The sequence below is a fragment of the Chiloscyllium plagiosum genome, unplaced genomic scaffold, assembly GCF_037043375.1.
Source record: "Chiloscyllium plagiosum isolate Xiang-an unplaced genomic scaffold, Cpla_swu_hap1 HiC_scaffold_45, whole genome shotgun sequence".
In the NCBI taxonomy this organism is placed as follows: Eukaryota; Metazoa; Chordata; class Chondrichthyes; order Orectolobiformes; family Hemiscylliidae; genus Chiloscyllium; species Chiloscyllium plagiosum.
The window spans coordinates 14745368-14769865 of record NW_028270183.1 but is presented as its reverse complement, the minus strand read 5'-3'; the positions used below and the strand labels follow the sequence as shown (position 1 = coordinate 14769865).

The 24498-nt window shown below is 47.9% G+C and overlaps 1 protein-coding gene across 7 annotated transcripts in view; it reads right to left on the bottom strand.

Moving 5' to 3' along the window:
* The window catches only part of kank2 (KN motif and ankyrin repeat domains 2), a 173802-nt gene that overhangs the window by 104517 nt on the left and 44787 nt on the right, over positions 1 to 24498 (bottom strand). For 4 of the 7 annotated variants that reach the window (XM_087983392.1, XM_043694828.2, XM_087983391.1 and 1 more), the window contains exon 2: positions 17868 to 18063. The exons of 2 other annotated variants lie outside the window; for them this stretch is intronic. The gene's annotated coding sequence lies outside the window, so the exon portion shown is untranslated. Of the gene's footprint in view, positions 1 to 17792; positions 18064 to 24498 lie in introns of all 7 variants that reach the window. One more of the 7 variants, XM_087983393.1, reaches the window with a different exon arrangement.

Here is a 24498-nt window from a genome sequence, read left to right as displayed (position 1 = left end):
TTAGGTGTGATGGGAAGGTGCCGGGTGTGATGGGAGAGGTGTTAGGTGTGATGGGAAGGTGCCGGGTGTGATGGGAGAGGTGTTAGGTGTGATGGGAAGGTGCCGGGTGTGGTGGGAGAGGTGTTAGGTGTGATGGGAAGGTGCCGGGTGTGGTGGAAGAGGTGTTAGGTGTGATGGGAAGGTGCCGGGTGTGATGGGAGATGTGTTAGGTGTGATGGGAAGGTGCCGTGTGTGATGGAAGAGGCGTTAGGTGTGATGGGAAGGTGCCGTGTGTGATGGGAGAGGTGTTAGGTGTGATGGGAAGGTGCCGGGTGTGATGGGAGAGGTGTTAGGTGTGATGGGAAGGTGCCGTCTGTGATGGGAGAGGTGTTAGGTGTGATGGGAAGGTGCCGGGTGTGATGGGAGATGTGTTAGGTGTGATGGGAAGGTGCCGTGTGTGATGGAAGAGGCATTAGGTGTGATGGGAAGGTGCCGTGTGTGATGGGAGAGGTGTTAGGTGTGATGGGAAGGTGCCGGGTTTGATGGGAGAGGTGTTAGGTGTGATGGGAAGGTGCCGGGTGTGATGGGAGAGATGTTAGGTGTGATGGGAAGGTGCCGTGTGTGATGGGAGATGTGTTAGGTGTGATGGAGAGGTGTTAGGTGTGATGGAGGAGTGGACTAGGTTGTTCCGGAGGGAACGATCTCTGTGGAATGAAGACAGGGGAGGGAAGGGAAGAGAAGATGTGTTTAGTGGTGGCGTCGTGTTGGAGTTGGTGAAAATGGCGGAGGATTATTTGATTAGATTAGATTAGATCCACACCGACTCGCCAAAGCGCAACCCACCCAGACCCATTCCCCTACATTTACCCCTTCACCTAACACTACAGGCAATTTAGCATGGCCAATTCACCTGACCTGCACATCTTTGGACTGTGGGAGGAAACCGGAGCACCCGAAGGAAACCCACGCTGACACGTGGAGAATGTGCAAACTCCGCACAGAGAGTTGCCTGAGGCGGGAATTGAACCCAGTTCTCTGGTACTGTGAGGCAGCAGTGCTAACCACTGTGCCACTGTGCCGCCCAACATTCTTTGCATGTGAAGGCTGGTGGGGTGAAAGGTGAGAACAAGAGGGACCCTATCCTTGTTCTGGGAGGGGAGGGAGGGGGTGAGGGTCATGGCGCGGGAGATGGACCGCACACTGTCGAGAGCCCTGTCAATAACTGTAGATGGGAAGCCACGGTTGGAGAAGAAGCAGCACTTATTAAGAGCACCACTTTGGAAAGTGGCCTCATTGGAACAAATGTGGCGGAGGCGAAGGAGCTGAGAGAAAGGGATAGAGTCCTTACAGGGTGAAGGGCGAGAAGAGCTATAGGCCAGATAGCTGTGGGAGTCAGTGGGCTTGTAATGGATATTAGTGGATAGACTATTGCCGGAAATGGAGACAGAAAGGTCAAGGAAAGGGAGGCAAGTGTCGGAGATGGACCAGGTGAAGGTGATGGAGGGATGGAAACTGGAAGCAAAGTTTATGAATTTTTCCAGGTCAGGACGAGAGCATGAAGCCGCACCAAAATAGTCATCGATGTACCGATAAAGCAGTTATGGGAGGGGACCCGGGTAGGCCTGGAATAAGAAATGTTCCACATACTCCATGAAAAGGCAGGCATAGCTAGGACCCATGCGGGACCCATTGCTACACCTTTGATTAGGAGAAAATGGGACGAGTTGAAGGAGAAGTTGTTGAGAGAGAGAACAAGTTCAACCAGGCGGAGGAGAGTGGTGATGGATGGAGATTGTTCGGGCCTCTTTTTGAGAAAGAAGCGAAGAGCTTTCAAGCCGTCTTGGTGTGGGATGGAGGTGTATAGAGATTGCACATCCATGGTGAATAGAAGGTGGTTAGGGCCTGCGAATTGAAAGCTGTCAATGTGTCGCAGGGCATCAGAGGAATCCCGGATGGAGGTGGGGAGGGAGTGAACCAGAGGAGTAAGGATGGAGTCAAGGTCGGAGGAAATATGTTCAGTGGGACAGGAGCATGCTGACACACTGGGCCTGCCGGGACAGTCCTTCTTGTGGATTTTGGGGAGTAGGTAGAAATGGGCTGTCCGTGGTTGGGAGACTATGAGGTTGGAAGCTATCGGGGGGGAGGCATCTGGAGGAAATGAGGTCAGTCACGGTGTTGGAGACAATGGCTTGATGCTCAGTGGTGTGCTCTAGGGGGAGGTAGGAGGAGGAATCTGAGAGTTGGCGCTCAGCCTCTGCAAGGTAGAGGTCAGTACGCCAGATGACAACAGCACCCCCTTTGTCAGCAGGTTTGATGACAAGGTTGGGGTTGGACCTAACGGAGCGAAGGGCAGAAAGTTTGGATGGAGAGAGGTTGGAATGGGTAAGAGGGGCAGAGAAATGAAGGCGGCCGATGTCCCATCGACAATTGTCAATGAAAAGATCGAGGGCAGGAAATTGTCCTGGCAGGGGTGTCCAATTAGAGGTGGAATGTTGGAGGGATGTGAAAGGATCTATGCAGTGGGGGCAGGACTCTTGCCCAAAGAAGTGAGCACGAAGGCGAAGGCGACGGACAAAGAGCTCAGCATCATGTCGAGCCTGGAATTCATTGAGGTGGGGACGTAAGGGTCCTAAGCTGAGTACTTTGCTATCCACCACCTTCAATATTATTCCCATCACCTGCAGGCAAATGGGACTAGCTCAGTCGGCATGGATGAGTTGAGCTGAGAGGTCTTTTTCAACAGAGTGGCAACAGTGTGTACCATCTACAATTTGCAACGTAGCAACACATCCATGCTTTGGTGACAGCACCTTCCAAACCCTCAACCTCTACCATCTAGAAGGACAAGGGCAGTCAATGTGTGGAAAGGAGATCACTTGCAAGTTCCCCTTAAAGCCACATACCTTGACGTGGAAGTTCCATGGGTCGCTGTGTCTGGGTCAATATCCTGGAACTGCCACCTTAACAGTATTGTCCCTAAACTGACTGGACTGCAGTGAAGGCTCGTCATAGGGCACTTAAGGATGGGGAATTAATAGTTGGCACTGCTCACAACCCAAACATGAATAAAGTGCAAGAACAGACTTTGCTACCAGTTAGCAGAGGGAAGGCCAGAGGTTGGGGGTTAAGCTCAAAGGAGGGGACTCCAGACTGAAGAGTGATCCAAAGATAACGTCAATACAATGTTGTCAACGTGTACAGCGGTGGCAAACCCTGAAGCTGACATGAATTAAATAACACGAGGACCACATTGCTTAGCCACTGCCCAGCCCGAGCCAAAGCACCGTTGCTGTGAGAACCACTTCAGGATTTTCACTGTGTATCTTATGGCAGAGATATGATCCGATCGGGCAGTCCCTCTGAGCAGGCTCCAGTTTTAAATATCTGGCAGCTCGTGAACAGGCAACAAAAGGATCATTATATACTGTAAGAGGCAGACAGCTGGAACCAATAAACTGTAGGCACTGGGCAGACATGAGAACAGCACTTGCTGGGAAAAAGCCATCCAGGAGGCAGTGCAAATGGAGCTGTGTTCTTCTGTGGACGGGCCGGGAGATCAAGACTGATTCCCTGCCTTCTCCAGCTCCAAGCTCATGGCTAATGCACAGCTCAAGATATAGCAGCATTGTCGCAGCGATAACTTTTCCATTTCCCCTGGGAGGCACCTTCATTGCCATTCTCCTCCCTGGCAGTGGAGGTACAAAAAAAAGGTATGAACATGTAGCTATGTGGACAGCAAAGCACTGGAAGGGATGGAGAAATATGTTATGTTTCCAATCTAGGTCAACTCTGTAAAATCAAGTCACTAGAATATTCCAACATGTATCACTGCACACACATAGCCATGTGGACCACGCCCTACACTGTAACAGTCTCTGGGATATCCCACATCCCCTCATTGTAACAGTCTCTGATATATTCCACACCCCTCACTGTAACCCTACCTGATATACCCCATACCCCTCACTGTAACATTCTCTGATATACCCCACACCCCTCACTGTAACACTCTCTGATATACCCCACACCCCTCACTGTAACACTCTCTGATATACCCCACACCCCTCACTGTAACACTCTCTGATAAAACCCACACCCCTCACTGTAACACACTCTGAAATACCCCACACCCCTCATTGTAACACACTCTGATATACCCCTCACCCCTCAATATAACAGTCTCTGATATACCCCACACCCCTCACTGTAACCCTACCTGATATACCCCACACCCCTCACTGTAACACTCCCTGATATACCCCACACCCGTCACTGTACCCTACCAGATATACCCCACACCCCTCACTGTAACACTCCCTGATATACCCCATACCCCTCACTGTAACACACTCTGATATACCCCACACCCCTCACTGTAACACACTCTGATATACCCCTCACTATAACAGTCTCTGCTATACCCCACAACCCTCACTTTAACCCTACCTGATATACCCCACACCCCTCACTGTAACACTCCCTGATATACCCCACACTGTAACCCTACCAGATATACCCCACACCCCTCACTGTAACACTCCCTGATATACCCCACACCCCTCACTGTAACACTCCCTGATATACCCCACACCCCTCACTGTAACACTCCCTGATATACCGCACACCCCTCACTGTAACACTCCATGATATACCCCACACCCCTCACTGTAACACTCTCTGATATACCCCACACCCCTCACTGTAACACACTCTGATATATCCCTCACCCCTCACTGTAACACACTCTGATATACCCCTCACTGTAACACACTCTGGTATACCCCACATCCCTCACTGTAACACTCTCTGATGTACCCCTCAACCCTCACTATAACACTCTCTGATATACCCCATACCCTTCACTATAACACTCACTGATAAAACCCACACCCTCACTCTAACCCTCTCTGATATACCCCACACCCCTCACTGTAACACACTCTGAAATACCACACACCCCTCACTGTAACCCTCTCTGATATACCCCACACCCCTCACTGTAACACTCTCTGATATACCCCACACCCCTCACTGTAACACTATCTGATATACCCCACACCCCTCACTGTAACACTCTCTGATAAAACCCACACCCCTCACTGTAACACACTCTGAAATACCCCACACCCCTCACTGTAACACACTCTGATATACCCCTCACTATAACAGTCTCTGCTATACCCCACAACCCTCACTGTAACCCTACCTGATATACCCCACACCCCTCACTGTAACACTCCCTGATATACCCCACACTGTAACCCTACCAGATATACCCCACACCCCTCACTGTAACACTCCCTGATATACCCCACACCCCTCACTGTAACACTCCCTGATATACCCCACACCCCTCACTGTAACACTCCCTGATATACCGCACACCCCTCACTGTAACACTCTCTGATATACCCCACACCCCTCACTGTAACACACTCTGATATATCCCTCACCCCTCACTGTAACACACTCTGATATACCCCTCACTGTAACACACTCTGGTATACCCCACATCCCTCACTGTAACACTCTCTGATGTACCCCTCAACCCTCACTATAACACTCTCTGATATACCCCATACCCTTCACTATAACACTCACTGATAAAACCCACACCCTCACTCTAACCCTCTCTGATATACCCCCCAACCCTCACTAAAACACAGTCTGAAATACCCCACACCCCTCACTGAAACACTCTCTAACATGCCCCCCATCCCTCACTGTAACTCTCTCTGATATACCCCACACCACTCACTGTAACTCTCTCTGACATAGCCCATACCCCTCATTGTAACACTCTCTGATATACTCCAACCCCTCACAGTAACTCTCTCTGATATACCCCACACCCCACACCATAACACTCTCTGATATACCCCACACTCCACAATGTAACTCTCTCTGATATACCCCACACCCCACACCGTAACACTCTCTGATATACCTCACACCCCTCACTGTAACACTCTCTGATATACCCCACACCCCTCACTGTAACACTCTCTGATATACCTCACACCCCTCACTGTAACACTCTCTGATATAGCGCACATCCTTCACTGTAAGTCTCTGATATACCCCCCACTCCTCACTGCAACCCTCCCTGATATGTCCCAAACCCCTCACCATAGCACTCTCTGATATACCCCACACCACTCACAGTAACTCTCTCTGACATAGCCCACACCCCTCACTGTAACACTCTCTGACATACCCCACACCACTCACTGTAACACTCTCTGACATACCCCACACCCCTCACTGTAACACTCTCTGATATACCCCACACCCCTCACTGTAACACTCTCTGATATACCTCACACCCCTCACTGTAACACTCTCTGATATACCGCACACCCCACACCGTAACACTCTCTGATATACCTTACACCCCTCACTGTAACACTCTCTGATATACCTCACACCCCTCACTGTAACACTCTCTGATATACCTCACACCCCTCACTGTAACACTCTCTGACATACCCCACACCCCTCACTGTAACACTCTCTGATAAAACCCACACCCCTCACTGTAACACACTCTGAAATACCCTACACCCCTCACTGTAACACTCTCTGATATGTCCCACACTCCTCACTATAATACTCTGATATACCCCCCACCCCTCACTAAAACACTCTCTGAAATACCCCACACCCCTCACTAAAACACTCTCTGAAATACCCCACACCCCTCACTGAAACACTCTCTAACATGCCCCCCATCCCTCACTGTAACTCTCTCTGACATAGCCCACACCCCTCACTGTAACACTCTCTGATATACCCCAACCCTTCACAGTAACTCTCTCTGATATACCCCAAACACCACACCGTAACACTCTCTGATATACCCCACACTTCTCACTGTAACTCTCTCTGATATACCCCACACCCCACACCGTAACACTCTCTGATATACCTCACACCCCACACTGTAACACTCTCTGATATACCTCACACCCCTCACTGTAACACTCTCTGATATACCCCCCACTTCTCACTGTAACCCTCCCTGATATGTCCCACACCCCTCACCGTAGCACTCTCTGATATACCCCACACACCACACCGTAACACTCTCTGATATACCCCACACTCCTCACTGTAACTCTCTCTGATATACCCCACACCCCACACCGTAACACTCTCTGATATACCTCACACCCCTCACTGTAACACTCTCTGATATACCTCACACCCCTCACTGTAACACTCTCTGATATACCCCCCACTCCTCACTGTAACCCTCCCTGATATGTCCCACACCCCTCACCGTAGCACTCTCTGATATACCCCACACCCCTCACTGTAACTCTCTCTGACATAGCCCACACCCCTCACTGTAACACTCTCTGATATACCGCACATCCTTCACTGTAACAGTCTCTGATATAGCGCACATCCTTCACTGTAAGTCTCTGATATACCCCCCACTCCTCACTGTAACCCGCCCTGATATGTCCCACACCCCTCACCGTAGCACTCTCTGATATACCCCACACCACTCACTGTAACTCTCTCTGACATTGCCCACACCCCTCACTGTAACACTCTCTGACATACCCCACACCACTCACTGTAACTCTCTCTGACATTGCCCACACCCCTCACTGTAACACTCTCTGATATACCCCACACCCCTCACTGTAACACTCTCTGACATACCCCACACCCCTCACTGTAACACTCCCTGATATACCCCACACCCCTCACTGTAACACTCTCTGATAAAACCCACACCCCTCACTGTAACACACTCTGAAATACCCTACACCCCTCACTGTAGCACTCCTCTGATATACCCCCCACCCCTCACTGAAACACACTCTGAAATACCCCACACCCCTCACTGAAACACTCTCTAACATGCCCCCCATCCCTCACTGTAACTCTCTCTGATATACCCCACACCCCACACCGTAACACTCTCTGATATACCCCACACTCCTCAATGTAACTCTTTCTGATATACCCCACACCCCACACCGTAACACTCTCTGATATACCTCACACCCCTCACTGTAACACTCTCTGATATACCTCACACCCCTCACTGTAACACTCTCTGATATACCGCACACCCCACACCGTAACACTCTCTGATATACCTCACACCCCTCACTGTAACACTCTCTGATATACCGCACACCCCACACCGTAACACTCTCTGATATACCTCACACCCCTCACTGTAACAGTCTCTGATATACTGCACATCCTTCACTGTAAGTCTCTGATATACCCCCCACTCCTCACTGCAACCCTCCCTGATATGTCCCAAACCCCTCACCATAGCACTCTCTGATATACCCCACACCACTCACTGTAACTCTCTCTGACATAGCCCACACCCCTCACTGTAACACTCTCTGACATACCCCACACCCCTCACTGTAACACTCTCTGATATACCCCACACCCCTCACTGTAACACTCTCTGATAAAATCCAAACTCCTCAATGTAACTCTCTCTGACATACCCCACACCCCTCACTGTAACACTCTCTGATATACCCCACACCCCTCACTGTAACACTCTCTGATAAAATCCAAACTCCTCAATGTAACTCTCTCTGATATACCCCCCACTCCTCACTGCAACCCTCCCTGATATGTCCCACACCCCTCACCGTAGCACTCTGATATACCCCACACCACTCACTGTAACTCTCTCTGACATAGCCCACACCCCTCACTGTAACACTCTCTGACATACCCCACACCACTCACTGTAACACTCTCTGACATACCCCACACCCCTCACTGAAACACTCTCTGACATACCCCACACCCCTCACTGTAACACTCTCTGATAAAACCCACACCCCTCACTGTAACACACTCTGAAATACCCTACACCCCTCACTGTAACACTCTCTGATATGTCCCACACTCCTCACTATAATACTCTGATATACCCCCCACCCCTCACTAAAACACTCTCTGAAATACCCCACACCCCTCACTAAAACACTCTCTGAAATACCCCACACCCCTCACTGAAACACTCTCTAACATGCCCCCCATCCCTCACTGTAACTCTCTCTGACATAGCCCACACCCCTCACTGTAACACTCTCTGATATACCCCAACCCTTCACAGTAACTCTCTCTGATATACCCCACACACCACACCGTAACACTCTCTGATATACCCCACACTCCTCACTGTAACACTCTCTGATATACCCCACACCCCACACCGTAACACTCTCTGATATACCTCACACCCCACACTGTAACACTCTCTGATATACCTCACACCCCTCACTGTAACACTCTCTGATATACCCCACACCCCTCACTGTAACCCGCCCTGATATGTCCCACACCCCTCACCGTAGCACTCTCTGATATACCCCACACACCACACCGTAACACTCTCTGATATACCCCACACCACTCACTGTAACTCTCTCTGATATACCCCACACCCCACACCGTAACACTCTCTGATATACCTCACACCCCACACTGTAACACTCTCTGATATACCTCACACCCCTCACTGTAACACTCTCTGATATACCCCCCACTTCTCACTGTAACCCTCCCTGATATGTCCCACACCCCTCACCGTAGCACTCTCTGATATACCCCACACACCACACCGTAACACTCTCTGATATACCCCACACTCCTCACTGTAACTCTCTCTGATATACCCCACACCCCACACCGTAACACTCTCTGATATACCTCACACCCCTCACTGTAACACTCTCTGATATACCTCACACCCCTCACTGTAACACTCTCTGATATACCTCACACCCCTCACTGTAACACTCTCTGATATACCCCCCACTCCTCACTGTAACCCTCCCTGATATGTCCCACACCCCTCACCGTAGCACTCTCTGATATACCCCACACCCCTCACTGTAACTCTCTCTGACATAGCCCACACCCCTCACTGTAACACTCTCTGATATACCGCACATCCTTCACTGTAACAGTCTCTGATATAGCGCACATCCTTCACTGTAAGTCTCTGATATACCCCCCACTCCTCACTGTAACCCGCCCTGATATGTCCCACACCCCTCACCGTAGCACTCTCTGATATACCCCACACCACTCACTGTAACTCTCTCTGACATTGCCCACACCCCTCACTGTAATACTCTCTGACATACCCCACACCACTCACTGTAACACTCTCTGATATACCCCACACCACTCACTGTAACACTCTCTGACATACCCCACACCCCTCACTGTAACACTCTCTGATATACCCCACACCCCACACCGTAACACTCTCTGATATACCCCACACCCCTCACTGTAACACTCTCTGATAAAACCCACACCCCTCACTGTAACACACTCTGAAATACCCTACACCCCTCACTGTAACACTCCTCTGATATACCCCCCACCCCTCACTAAAACACACTGAAATACCCCACACCCCTCACTGAAACACTCTCTGAAATACCCCACACCCCTCACTGAAACACTCTCTAACATGCCCCCCATCCCTCACTGTAACTCTCTCTGACATAGCCCACACCCCTCACTGTAACACTCTCTGATATACCCCAACCCTTCACAGTAACTCTCTCTGATATACCCCACACACCACACCGTAACACTCTCTGATATACCCCACACTCCTCACTGTAACACTCTCTGATATACCCCACACCACTCACTGTAACACTCTCTGATATACCCCACACCACTCACTGTATCTCTCTGATATACCCCACACCCCACCACTCTCTGACATAGCCCACACCCCTCACTGTAACACTCTCTGATATACCCCAACCCTTCACAGTAACTCTCTCTGATATACCCCACACACCACACCGTAACACTCTCTAACATGCCCCCCATCCCTCACTGTAACTCTCTCTGATATACCCCACACTCCTCACTGTAACACTCTCTGATATACCCCACACCACTCACTGTATCTCTCTGATATACCCCACACCCCACCACTCTCTGATATACCTCACACCCCTCACTGTAACACTCTCTGATAAAACCCACACCCCTCACTGTAACACACTCTGAAATACCCCACACCCCTCACTGTAACACTCTCTGATAAAACCCACACCCCTCACTGTAACACTCTCTGATATGTCCCACACTCCTCACTATAATACTCTGATATACCCCCCACCACTCATAAAACACACTCTGAAATACCCCCCACCCCTCACTGAAACACTCTCTAACATGCCCCCCATCCCTCACTGTAACTCTCTCTGACATAGCCCACACTCCTCACTGTAACTCTCTCTGATATACCCCACACCCCACACCGTAACACTCTCTGATATACCTCACACCCCTCACTGTAACACTCTCTGATATACCCCACACCCCTCACTGTAACACTCTCTGATTTACCCCACACCCCTCACTGTAACTCTCTCTGACATAGCCCACACCCCTCACTGTAACACTCTCTGATATACCTCACACCCCTCACTGTAACACTCTCTGATATACCCCACACCCCTCACTGTAACACTCTCTGATTTACCCCACACCCCTCAATGTAACTCTCTCTGACATAGCCCACACCCCTCACTGTAACACTCTCTGATATACCGCACATCCTTCACTGTAACAGTCTCTGATATACCACACATCCTTCACTGTAAGTCTCTGATATACCCCCCACTCCTCACTGTAACCCTCCCTGATATGTCTCACACCCCTCACCGTAGCACTCTCTGATATACCCCACACCACTCACTGTAACTCTCTCTGACATAGCTCACACCCCTCACTGTAACACTCTCTGACATACCCCACACCACTCACTGTAACTCTCTCTGACATAGCCCACACCCCTCACTGTAACACTCTCTGATATACCCCAACCCTTCACAGTAACTCTCTCTGATATACCCCACACCGTAACACTCTCTGATATACCTCACACCCCTCACTGTAACACTCTCTGATATACCTTACACCCCTCACTGTAACACTCTCTGATATACCTCACACCCCTCACTGTAACACTCTCTGATATACCTCACACCCCTCACTGTAACACTCTCTGACATACCCCACACCCCTCACTGTAACACTCTCTGATATACCCCAACCCCTCACTGTAACACTCTCTGACATACCCCACACCCCTCACTGTAACACTCTCTGATATACCCCAACCCCTCACAGTAACTCTCTCTGATATACCCCACACCGTAACACTCTCTGATATACCTCACACCCCTCACTGTAACACTCTCTGATATACCTTACACCCCTCACTGTAACACTCTCTGATATACCTCACACCCCTCACTGTAACACTCTCTGATATACCTTACACCCCTCACTGTAACACTCTCTGACATACCCCACACCCCTCACTGTAACACTCTCTGATATACCCCAACCCCTCACTGTAACACTCTGACATACCCCACACCCCTCACTGTAACACTCTCTGATATACCCCAACCCCTCGCAGTAACTCTCTCTGATATACCCCACACCGTAACACTCTCTGATATACCTCACACCCCTCACTGTAACACTCTCTGATATACCTCACACCCCTCACTGTAACACTCTCTGATATACCTCACACCCCTCACTGTAACACTCTCTGATATACCGCACATCCTTCACTGTAAGTCTCTGATATACCCCCCACTCCTCACTGCAACCCTCCCTGATATGTTCCACACCCCTCACTATAACACTCACTGATATTCCCCACATCCCTCACTGTAACCCTCCCTGATATTCCCCACATCCCTCACTGTAACACTTTGATATAAATCCACACTCTGATACTCCTTTAGGTACTTCTGCCTCTCATGGTAACTCTCCTGATCACGGGAAATATTGAAAGCAATGCTGTGAGTGAAAGTAAGTGACAGCTGGGGCTCACAAACCAAAGCTAATGGAGTGCAGCACTGTGGAAAAAGCTGTCTTTTTACTCTGGGTGGTATTGAAAGTCCTGTGAGGTTATTTTGAAGAGGAGCCAGTGCATTCACATTATTGTTCTGGCAAACATTTATCCCTCAATCAGCATCACAAAAGCAGACAATCAGGTCAATGGCACGGTGGCTTAGACGTTAGCACTGCTGCCTCACAGCGCCAGATTTCCGGGTTAGATTCCTGTGCGGAGTTTGCACATTATCCCAATGTCTGCGTGGGTGCCCTCTGGGTGCTCAGTCCAAAGATGTGCAGGTTAGGTGGATTGGCCGTGCTAAATTACCCTGTGCTGTATGTCTGGGGATGTGCAGCTTAGGTGGATTAGCCGTGCTAAATTACCCTGTGCTGTATGTCCGGGGATGTACAGGTTAGGTGGGTTGGCCGTGCTAAATTACCCTGTGCTGTATGTCCAGGGATGTACAGGTTAGGTGGGTTGGCCATGCTAAATTACCCTGTGCTGTATGTCCGGGGATGTACAGGTTAGGTAGATTGGCCGTGCTAAATTACCCTGTGCTGTATGTCCAGGGATGTGCAGGTTAGGTGGATTGGCCGTGCTAAATTACCCTGTGCTGTATGTCCAGAGATGTGCAGGTTAGGTGGATTGGCCGTGCTAAATTACCCTGTGCTGTATGTCCAGAGATGTGCAGGTTAGGTGGATTGGCCGTGCTAAATTACCCTGAGCTGTATGTCCGGGGATGTGCAGGTTAGGTGGATTGGCCGTGCTAAATTACCCTGAGCTGTATGTCCAGAGATGTGCAGGTTAGGTGGATTGGCCGTGCTAAATTACCCTGAGCTGTATGTCCGGGGATGTGCAGGTTAGGTGGATTGGCCGTGCTAAATTACCCTGAGCTGTATGTCCAGAGATGTGCAGGTTAGGTGGATTGGCCGTGCTAAATTACCCTGAGCTGTATGTCCGGGGATGTGCAGGTTAGGTGGATTGGCCGTGCTAAATTACCCTGAGCTGTATGTCAAGAGATGTGCAGGTTAGGTGGATTGGCCGTGCTAAATTACCCTGAGCTGTATGTCCAGAGATGTGCAGGTTAGGTGGATTGGCCGTGCTAAATTACCCTGAGCTGTATGTCCGGGGATGTGCAGGTTAGGTGGATTGGCCGTGCTAAATTACCCTGTGCTGTATGTCCAGAGATGTGCAAGTTAGGTGGATTGGCCGTGCTAAATTACCCTGTGCTGTATGTCCAGAGATGTGCAGGTTAGGTGGATTGGCCGTGCTAAATTACCCTGTGCTGTATGTCCAGAGATGTGCAGGTTAGGTGGATTGGCCGTGCTAAATTACCCTGTGCTGTATGTCCAGGGATGTGCAGGTTAGGTGGATTGGCCGTGCTAAATTACCCTGTGCTGTATGTCCAGAGATGTGCAGGTTAGGTGGATTGGCCGTGCTAAATTACCCTGAGCTGTATGTCCGGGGATGTGCAGGTTAGGTGGATTGGCCGTGCTAAATTACCCTGAGCTGTATGTCCGGGGATGTGCAGGTTAGGTGGATTGGCTGTGGGGAATGCAGAGTTACAGGGTTAGGGCGGGATGCTCTTCGGAGTATTGGTGTGGACTCAATGGGCTGAATGGCCTCTTTCTGTATTAGAGGGTTTCTATGATTGTGAGTGCTATTTTGGGAGCTTCCTGCATATGTACTGGCTGCCTCATTTCCTAAATAACATCATTTGCTATATTTCCAAAGTATATCATTGGCTGGAAAGCACGTTGAGGTGCCCAGCAGTCATGAAGGATGCTATTTAAATGCAGGACTTTCTTTTTCCTTTTGACTATCAACCCTCACATTCCTGCTATTGCTGACAGACAAACAATTGCACACTCCAACAAGCTCCAATGTATTTAAGGAATTTGCAGACCATGTGTGGGGACTGAATCCATCTGGAAGGATAATAAACAATAAGGCTTTGAGGAGGCTTAACGCTGCAGATAGGTGTGCAGTAGATGCCTGGTCTCGCCTCCATTTTATCATTGGCTCAGCCCTCTCTCGCTAACTGCCCTGCAGCCTCATTGGATTTTCCAGAATGTCCCGTCAAGTCCCACAGTAATATTAACTCCCTCGCAGACATAACCGAGTTGGTATCAGGCCTTCACTTGACATCTGGCATTCATGCAAACCATTAACAAGGATAAATTTATCACCACTGGCAGAAAGTGAGGACTGGGGATCAGAGTGGAAGAGTGTGGTGCTGGAAAAGCACAGCCAGTCAGGCAGCATCCGAGGAGCAGGAGAGTCGATGTTTCGGGTTTCAGTCCTTCATCAGGAATGAGGCTTGTGGGCCAAGGGGGCTGATAGATAAATGGGATGGAGGGTGAGGCTGGGGGAAGATAGGTGGGAATGCAATAGGTAGATGAACTTGGGTGATAGGTCAGAGAGGAGGATGGAGTGGATAGATGGGAAGAAAGGTGGACAGATAGGACAGTTCAAGAGGGTGGTGCCAATTTGGTAGGCTGGGACAGGGATAAGGTGGGGGGAGGGGAACTTGGGGAACTGATGAAAGCCACGTTGATCCCGCATGGTTGGAAGGTCCCAAGACGGAAGCTGAGGCGTTCTTCCTTCAGGCGTCGGGTGGTTAGCATTTGGCTGTGGAGGAGGCCCAGGACCTGCATGTCCTTGGCAGAGTGGGAGGGGGAGTTAAGGTGTTCAGCCACAGGGCAGTGGCATTGGTTGGTGTGGGTGTCCCAGAGATGTTCTTTGAAATGATCGACAAGTTGGCATTTATAGCAAGGCTCCAAGGATAGACCACAGCAGGAAGAGGCTTATAAGGAGGAAAGATTACTGTCACACCTTTCACCATTTCGAGTTGCTAAAAAGGAGTTTGCACCCCACAAAATACTTTTGAATTGTAGCCAATGTATGCACAGCAAGCTCCCTTGAGCAATAATCTGAATCACAAAAAGCCAGCACCCAAGCTCAGCAGGTCAAAGACAAGAGGTCCTTCATTTCAAAGGGATTGGAGTTTAAAATAGGGAGGTCTTGCTAAAACTGTACAAGACTAAGTCAGACCACATTTAGAATATTTGGTCACTTTATCTAAGAGTGTGGTGCCAGAAATGCACAGCAGGTCAGGCAGCATCTAAGGAGTAGGAGAATCAACGTTTTGGGCGTGTGAAGGGCTTATGCTCAAAACATTGATTGTCCTTCTCCTCAGATGTTGCCTGACCTGCTGTGCTTTTTGAGCACAACACTCTTAACTCTGATCTCCAGCATCTGCAGTCCTCACTTTATCTAAGAGCACGTATACTAACATTGGAGGCAATCTAGAGAAGGTTCACTCGGGTGTTCTTCAGCATGAAGGATTGTCTTAGATCATAGAGTCATAGAGATATGCAGCATGTAAACAGACCTGTCGGTCCAGATCATCCATACCGACCAGATATCCCAATATAATCTAGTCCCACTTGCCAGCACTCGCCCATATCCCTCCAAACCCTTCCTATTCATATACCCATCCAGATGCCTTTTTAATGCTGTAATTGTGCCTGCCTCCACCACTTCCCCTAGTAGCGCAATCCATACACTCACCACCCTCTGCATAATAAGTTGCCACTTAGGCCTCTTTTATATCTTTCCCTTCTCAACCTAAACCTATGCCCTCGAGTTCTGGACTCCCCCACCCCAGGGAAAAGACCTTGTCTATTTATCTTATCTATACCCCTCATGATTTTATAAACCTCAAAGGTCACCCTTCAGCCTCCGACGCTCCAGGGAAAACAGCTCAACCTCTCCGGAGCTCAAATCCTCCAACCCTGGCAACATCCTTGTAGATCTTTTCTGAACCTTTTCAAGCTTCACAACATCCTTCCTATAGCAAGGAGACCAGAATTGCACGCAATATTCCAAAAGTGGCCTAACCAATGTCCTGTACGGCCACAACATGACCTCCCAACTCCTGTACTCAATACTCTGACCAATAAAGGAAGGCATACCAAACGCCTTCTTCACTATCCTATCTACCTGCAACTCTACTTTCAAGGAGCTATGAACCTGCACTCCAAGGTCTCTTTGTTCAGTAACACTCCCGAGGACCTTACCATTAAGTGTATAAGTCCAGCTAAGATTTGCTTTCCCAAAATGCAACACCTTGCATTTATCTAAATTAAACTCCATCTGCCACTCCTCAGCCCATTGGCCCATCTAGTCCAGATCCTGTTGTAATCTGAGGTAACCTTCGCTGTCCACTACACCTCCAATTTTGGTGTCATCTGCAAGCTTACTAACTATACCTCCTATGTTCACATCCAAATCATTTATATAAATGACGAAATAGTGGACCCAGCACCGATCCTTGTAGTGCTCCACTGGTCACAGGCCTCCAGTCTGAAAAACAAGACCAGACTTGTTGCTACTTGTGGGATCTTGGTTCCAAATTCTTCGCTTATATAACTCTGACTGCACTTTGAAAGGACTTTGGGACATTCTGAGACATTGTACAAATTCAAGATTTTTACTCAGGTTAAATAGAAACAGCTGACAGGACATTACAGCTAAAGGCAGGCAAGCACAGAAAGGCAGCTTTTACAGACAGAGACTCAAAGAGGGCACTTTACAGAGACTGGCATTTATACAAACAAGGACACAGAGGCTAGGGCACAGAGTGGACGTGAAGACAGAGGATGCTTTGAGAGAGGGACTCAAAATAAAGTACACGTGGTAGAGAGGGACAGAGTGACAGTGAGCACGTTAATGAAAACTGGCATTTAAGCAGCAAAGAGCAAGGCGTGTAATGGAAAGGGACGTAGACATAGAGAACATGTTGCAGAAGGGGGCATTAGACGGAGAATAAAGGGATGTGGGTTGGGGCATTATATTCCAGCTATACATTTCAAAAACCACCATCTTATCATTAGGTAGTGTCTTGAGTGCCTGATACCTGCTATCTGTTAAAGACAGACGCCGCTCATATGTCTTGTCAAATAGAGAAGGATGTTGGTAAATCCGTACTGACCAGCGGGAGGTACACTTCAGCGTCTGGGCTCATACAGTGAAGCAGACCCGTCTGAGCAGAACAATCTTCCCTTCCGAAGTTACACACTGGGCAATCTCTCACAAACTCCCTTAGCATCTGTTTCCACCAGTGGATCACTGACTGGGTCGCAGATCTGCCAGGCTGGAATGTCTGCTCCCTGAGTGCTGGATCATCGCTGAAAGGAGACAGGATTTAAACCAGTTGATATTTTAAAACCTATTAAACAGCCTCAAAAATGTATTAATGCTGTTCACCTTAAATACACCTCGTAGCAGTGAGTTCCATATTCTCACCACCCTCTGGATAAAGAAACTTTCCCACATTCTGCTTGGTTACATTGGTTGTGACTGGCTTGTATGTATGGCCTGTAGCATAAGAACATAAGAACTAGGAGCAGGAGTAAGCCATCTGGCCCCTCCAGCCATGGCTGATCTTTTTGTGGACTCAGCTCCACTTACCCACCCTCTCACTGTAGCATTTTTATTTCACAAGCCTAACATCAACAGCCTTTCTACATTTTATTCTACATTGTTAAACTGAAGCTGTTTAGGTGAAACAGCAAAATATCTAAAATGGGTGTAGGAATCAGCCCACGTCTCTCAAGTCCCCTCGTGTCCAAAAACCAATCTCCTGTGCACTCAGTGATTGGGAATCCACAGTCCCCTGAGGTGGAAGATTCCAAAAATCCATAACTGAATTAAAGTTCCGAGGGAGGATTACTTGACCTGAAACGTTAACTCTGATTTCTCTCCACAGATAGTGCCAGACCTGCTGAGCTTTTCCAGCAATTTCTGATCTATAGCAATGGAGTTCTTTCGGTTTTTATGACTGAATTAAATTTCACCTTATTCCATATGAAATGGCCGACCCTTATTCTGAGACCATGACCCCTTGCTACTCCCTGGCATGAAGACTTCCAGGGAAATAGCTGGAAAATGGAATTACTGAAGAATCCCTACAGTGAGGAAGCAGGTCATTTGACCCATCAAGACCACAACAACCCTCCAAAGAGCATCCCACCCTGACCCACACCATCCCTGCATTTCCCAAGGCCTATCCACCTCAGCCAGTACATCCCTGGACACAATGGGCAATTTAGCGTGGCCAATCCACCCTAACCTGCACATCTTTGGACTGTGGGAGGAAACCAGAGCACCCAGAGGAAACCCACACAAACAGTCACTTGAGACTGGAATAAAACCTGGATCCCTCATGTTGTAAAGCAGCACTGAACCACTGTGCCACCCAATTAGTTCGGGCTTTGTTGACTAGCACAGAAACGATGGACCAAATGGCTTCCTTCCATGCTGTGAATGTCTATGATCAACTCTCATCCTTGCAAGCTTTAGAAATACAGCCACAGCGTAAGTACCTGTGCAGTATTTCCACTTTGCACTACCAGACACCGCACTATGCAAGCTCCAGTCAGTAAGAACGTGTCCATTTTCCCAGTTTTCTTGTACACGGTGTCCTTTCACCTGACTAATCGCACCTATTAGCATCCCACTGACAAAATGATGCACATCAGAGAGGTCATGGTATGATTACAGATATTATTGTTTAATTATAGAACAGAGAGTGTGCAGCTAAATGGAGGATGGCAGCGTCATCAGAGAATGAGATCAGCATATTGTAAGAGAAAATCTGAAGTGAGGAATACACAGGAGAAACACTGCATCAAACTGTATAAAACCCACCGTCTATAAACAGATCGAGGCTGGTGGTTTTATCTTACCTACATAAGACTCTTCCCTTCTCATCACTATTTTTCTAAGGGATGTGGGCATCACTGGAAAGCATAATTTTGTTGCCCGTCCCTAATTACTCCTGAATGGCTTTCTCAGTCATTTTTAGACTCTGCTACATTACTGTGGGTCTGGAGTCACATGGAGGCTACATCAGAGAATGATGGTGGATTTCCTTCGCTAGACCCCACCAATATGAATTGGGCAGGTTTTCACATCAAACAATCACAGCTTCATAACCACCATCACTGAGACCAGTTTAATATCCCAAACTTATTAATTGGATTCAATCTCCACCAGCTGCCATGATGAGATTTGAACCTAGGCTACTAGCTGATATTCAGCGCTCCCAGTCCAGTGGGCTACAGAGAGAGGTTGAATCAGCTGGGGCTGTTTTCCCTGGAGCGTTGGAGACTGAGGGGTGACCTTATAGAGGTTTATAAAATCATGAGGAGCATGGATAGGGTAAATAGCCAAGGCCTTTTCCCTGGGCTGGGGGAGTCCAGAACTAGAGGGTATAGGTTTAAGGTGAGAGGGGAAAGATAAAAGGGACCTGAGGGGCAACGTTTTCACACAGAGGGTGGTGCGTGTATGGAATGAGCTGCCAGAGGAAGTGGTGGAGACTAGTACAATTACAACACCTAAAAGGCATCTGATGGGTATATGACTAGGAAGGGTTTAGAGGGATATGGGTCAAGTGCTGGCAAATGGGACTAGATGAATTTAGGCATGGTTAGCATGGACAAGTTGGACCGAAGAGTCTGCTTCTGTGCTGTACATCTTTATGACATTACCACTTGATCAATGGGCTCAGGAAAGGCACGACTTATACAATTAAAAGTAGGGCCTCAGGCAGTGTTGTAGAACAGAGCAACCAAGGGGTTCAGGTAAACAATTCTTTGTCGTTTGCGTCATATAGACAGGGTGATTAAGATGGTGTTTAGCACACTTTACTTCATTGCTCAGACCTTTGAGTATAGGGGTTGGGATGTCATGTTGAGAATGTATAGAACGTTAGTGAGGCCTCTTCTGGAGTGGTGCCCAGTTCTGGTTACCCTGTTATCGGAAGTGTGACAATGCTGCTCCTTTAACAAGGTTATGCTGTCCTTGCTTTTTTTTTCCCAGAGGGGTCATAAAATCATGGGTTCTGAGATGTCTGGGGTTATTTACTTGAAGAAGCTTTTAAGTTTAAAAACATCACTTGTACAATGAAAGGGGAGCAGCCAGCTCAGGTTCTCTCTGGTTTGTTTTGGTTTTTGCAGTCTGGCTGTTCAGGAGCTGCTGGTCAGGTTAAGCCGGGAAATCCAAAGAAACAGCTACAGTGGAAGGCGGGTCCGTGTTAAACCTCTCTGCCATCTCTCTCTCCTGTAAGAACCTGCGTCTGCTTATACCTTTTTGCCAAGGGGATATTTATGGGGACTGTTGCAGGAATTTGGAATATCATTAAGTTGGGATAGTTTGTTGGGTTTTCGGATTGGTTGTTATTCTGTACTCTGTTCTCTTCCGTTTGTGTTTCATTTGGTACTCTGTAAATAAATTCTGTTTTGATTAAAACCGAGGAGTTTTAATCAACTGCATCACTCCTGTAATATTCACTTTACACCTGCTCAAAATAACGAGAAGGTCTGGGCTACCTTCTTGAAGTGTTTTGAGGGGGTCTGGCCTGGTCCATAGCAGAAGGGTATTATCAAGCTGGTGTAGGTTCTAAAGAGATTTTCCAGGAATGGGGAGGGGTTTGAAATCTAAAAATAGGCTGGGACTGTTTTCACAGGAACGTAGAGGGTTGAAAGATTACCTTGTAGAGGTTGATAGAATCATGAGGGATAGAGATAAGGGGAATGGCAGGTGTCTTTTCCCCAGCATGGGGGATTTCAAGACCAGCGAACATTTAAGGTGAGAGGAGAAAGATATAAAAAGGAGACAAGAGGCAACGTTTTACAGAGAGTGTTTGTTTATGGAATGAAGAAGTGATGGATGCGGGTACACTTACGTTTAAAAGACATTTGGATAAGTTCATGAATAGGAAAGGTTCAGAGGAATATGGGCCAACTGCAGGCAGGTGGGACGAGTTTAGTTTGGGATTATGATCAACATGGTTGGATTGAAGGGTCTGGTTCCATGCTCTATGACTCTACGCTACCCCACAACCATCTCACTCCAGCAACACAACCTCTATTCCTTTCTCCCTCATGTGTTTACCCAACTTTCCATAAAGTGGATCTACACCTTTCACGTCAAGTTGTTGCGACGTCTGCACGTACTCTCTGAGTAAAGAGGTGTCTCCTGAATTCCCTGAGTAATTGGTGACTGTCTTATATTGATAACACATAACCCTTTATCAGTCACTCCTCCATGTGGGAACATCTTCTCCATGTCCACTTTAGTTTTCAGGGACATGCAAGGTGCGTTTAAGACAATGCATTATCGTTTTAAAATTGTTTCCTGTGGAATTGGGAATGTCCATACCAGCTGTGATCAAACCCTCCCACTTCTCAGATCCTCCCTCATACACTCCCCTCAATGCCCTCAACCAGAGAGGCCCAGTATAAAATCCTTTGCTTATCTGGGAACTAAACTAGGCTAACAGGATCCACAAACCTACTCCCAGCTAACGCTCTGGCTTCCTGTTCAGGTGATGCCCCATGCAATCCAATCCAATCACACCTGCTCCCAGTTTCTAGGCCTGTCCATGTTGATCATGCTGGTTACATGATCTGATATTTTTGCAAACCAAAACCCATTGAGGTCAGTTGCATTGCCTGGAATTTAGACTTATGGAGCAAGGAGGGGAAATCGTCTCAGACAGCTTCTCTCACAATACATGCAGTTAGTTTGCAGATCAGTTATGGTGACATCAAATGCCAGAACAAGCTTCAGGGAGTTAAATGCAACATTTCCCAGGACCGATACCTGCCATCTCAGCATGGCAAAAGGATCAGGGAACGTCTGAGCAACATGATGCCTTCTCCTGAGGAGGTGGTGCAGAGGTAATATCTAGCAATCCAAAGGTCCAGGTTAACATGCTGGACACTGGAGTCATTATTCTGAGGTCAGTCAGGTGGATCTCATAGAATATGAGTTCCCTGATTGGGGGTGTTAATCTGGGTCCAATCAGGGAGCCCTGGCTGACAGATATAAACAGAGGTGTTGGGGTTCTGTTCACTCTAGCAGCCAACTCTGAGTTAGCTGTGTCAGTGTCATGTACTGTGCATGTGTAAATAAAGACGGACTTGGTGATGGGAATATTGGCCTTTATGAAGTTATTTTAGACACAGTTGCAAATGGACCCTGGTAGTTGATGGAACTCTTATTCAATAAATTCAGAAAGAATATCTGGAATTTAAAAACATAGTCTTAGTAATGATGACCATGAAGCTATCAAGATGAAAAATCACACAACACCAGGTTATAGTCCAACAGGTTTATTTGGAAGCACACTCGCTTTCGGAGTGCTGCTCCTTCATTGGGTGGTTGTGGAGAACACCTGATGAAGGAGCAGCGTTTCGAAAGCTAGTGCTTCCAAATAAATCTGTTGGACTACAATCTGGTGTTGTGTGATTCTTAACTTTGTACACTCCAGTCCAACACCAGCACCTTCAAATCATGAAGCTATCAGTGATTGTCACAAATGCCTTTTGGTGAAAGAAATATACCATCCTTAATCTGGTCGGGCCTACTTGTGATTCCAGGCCCACACATTATGGTTGATTTTTAACTATGAAAAAGAGTTATTAGAGATGGATGATGAATGTAGGCCTTACTAGCAAAGCTCCCATCCCACAAATGATGATAAATAGCAATCCTCAGTGGCGGTATTTGCTTAGAAAGAAAGAGCATGGTGTTTTAGAGTACCTTCCATGATCTCTGGGTGCCCCATTGTGCTTGACATACTTTCAAAGTGCAATCACTTCTTCGATGGAGGAAATGTAGCAACCATCTTGCACACAGAACGATCCCACAGACAGCAATGTGGTAATGACCACCCGTAATCCATTTTTTATAAGTGTTGAGCGACAAATATTGGCCAGGCCCTTGAGCTGTACAGCATAGAAACAGACCCATCTCGTCCATGCCGACCAGGTATCCTAAATTTATCTAGTCCCATTTGCCAGAATTTAGCCCATATCCCTCTTAACCCTTCCCATTCATATACCCATCCAGATGCCTTTTAAAAAATTGCAATTTTACCAGCCTCTCCCACTTCCCCTGGCAGCACATTCCATACATGCACCACCCTTTGCATGAAAAAGTTGCCCCCTCAGGTCCCTTTTAAATCTTTCCCCTCTCACCTTAAACCTAGGCCCTCCAGTTATGTACAAAAACCTTGACTATTCATCTCATCCATGGCCCTCATGATTTTCTAAACCTCTATAAAGGTCTTCCTCAGCCTCCGACGTTCAAGGGAACACCAGAGTGAACTCTCCCCTGCTCTTCTGAAGATAGGGAACTTCTGAACCCACCAGAGGCAAGATGGCATCTTGGATGATGGTCGAGATTAACATTCCTGATTTGAGTAGTGAATGAGTGCTCAGTACTGTTTACACTGGCTAGCTTTAGAGAATCCATAGCCCTGACTTAAAATTATTGTTTTTCCAATAAATTTAAATGTAGCCCAATTTTCTTAGACAGACTGAAATTCAAGACATAACTAAAACCAACACTCAACAGATAACTCGAAGCTAAAGTCACATCAGGCTGTAATTTCTGTCTTTTTAAGCAGACAATGGAACTGGGAAAAATATAAGGCATTGCTTGTGATGGGAGGCTGTAGTTGCCAAGTCTGTTTGGAATGGTCCTGGGAGGTTGGTCACATGACCAACCATCCATTTACCCCAATCATTACCTGTTGGAAAAGCACATCCTTA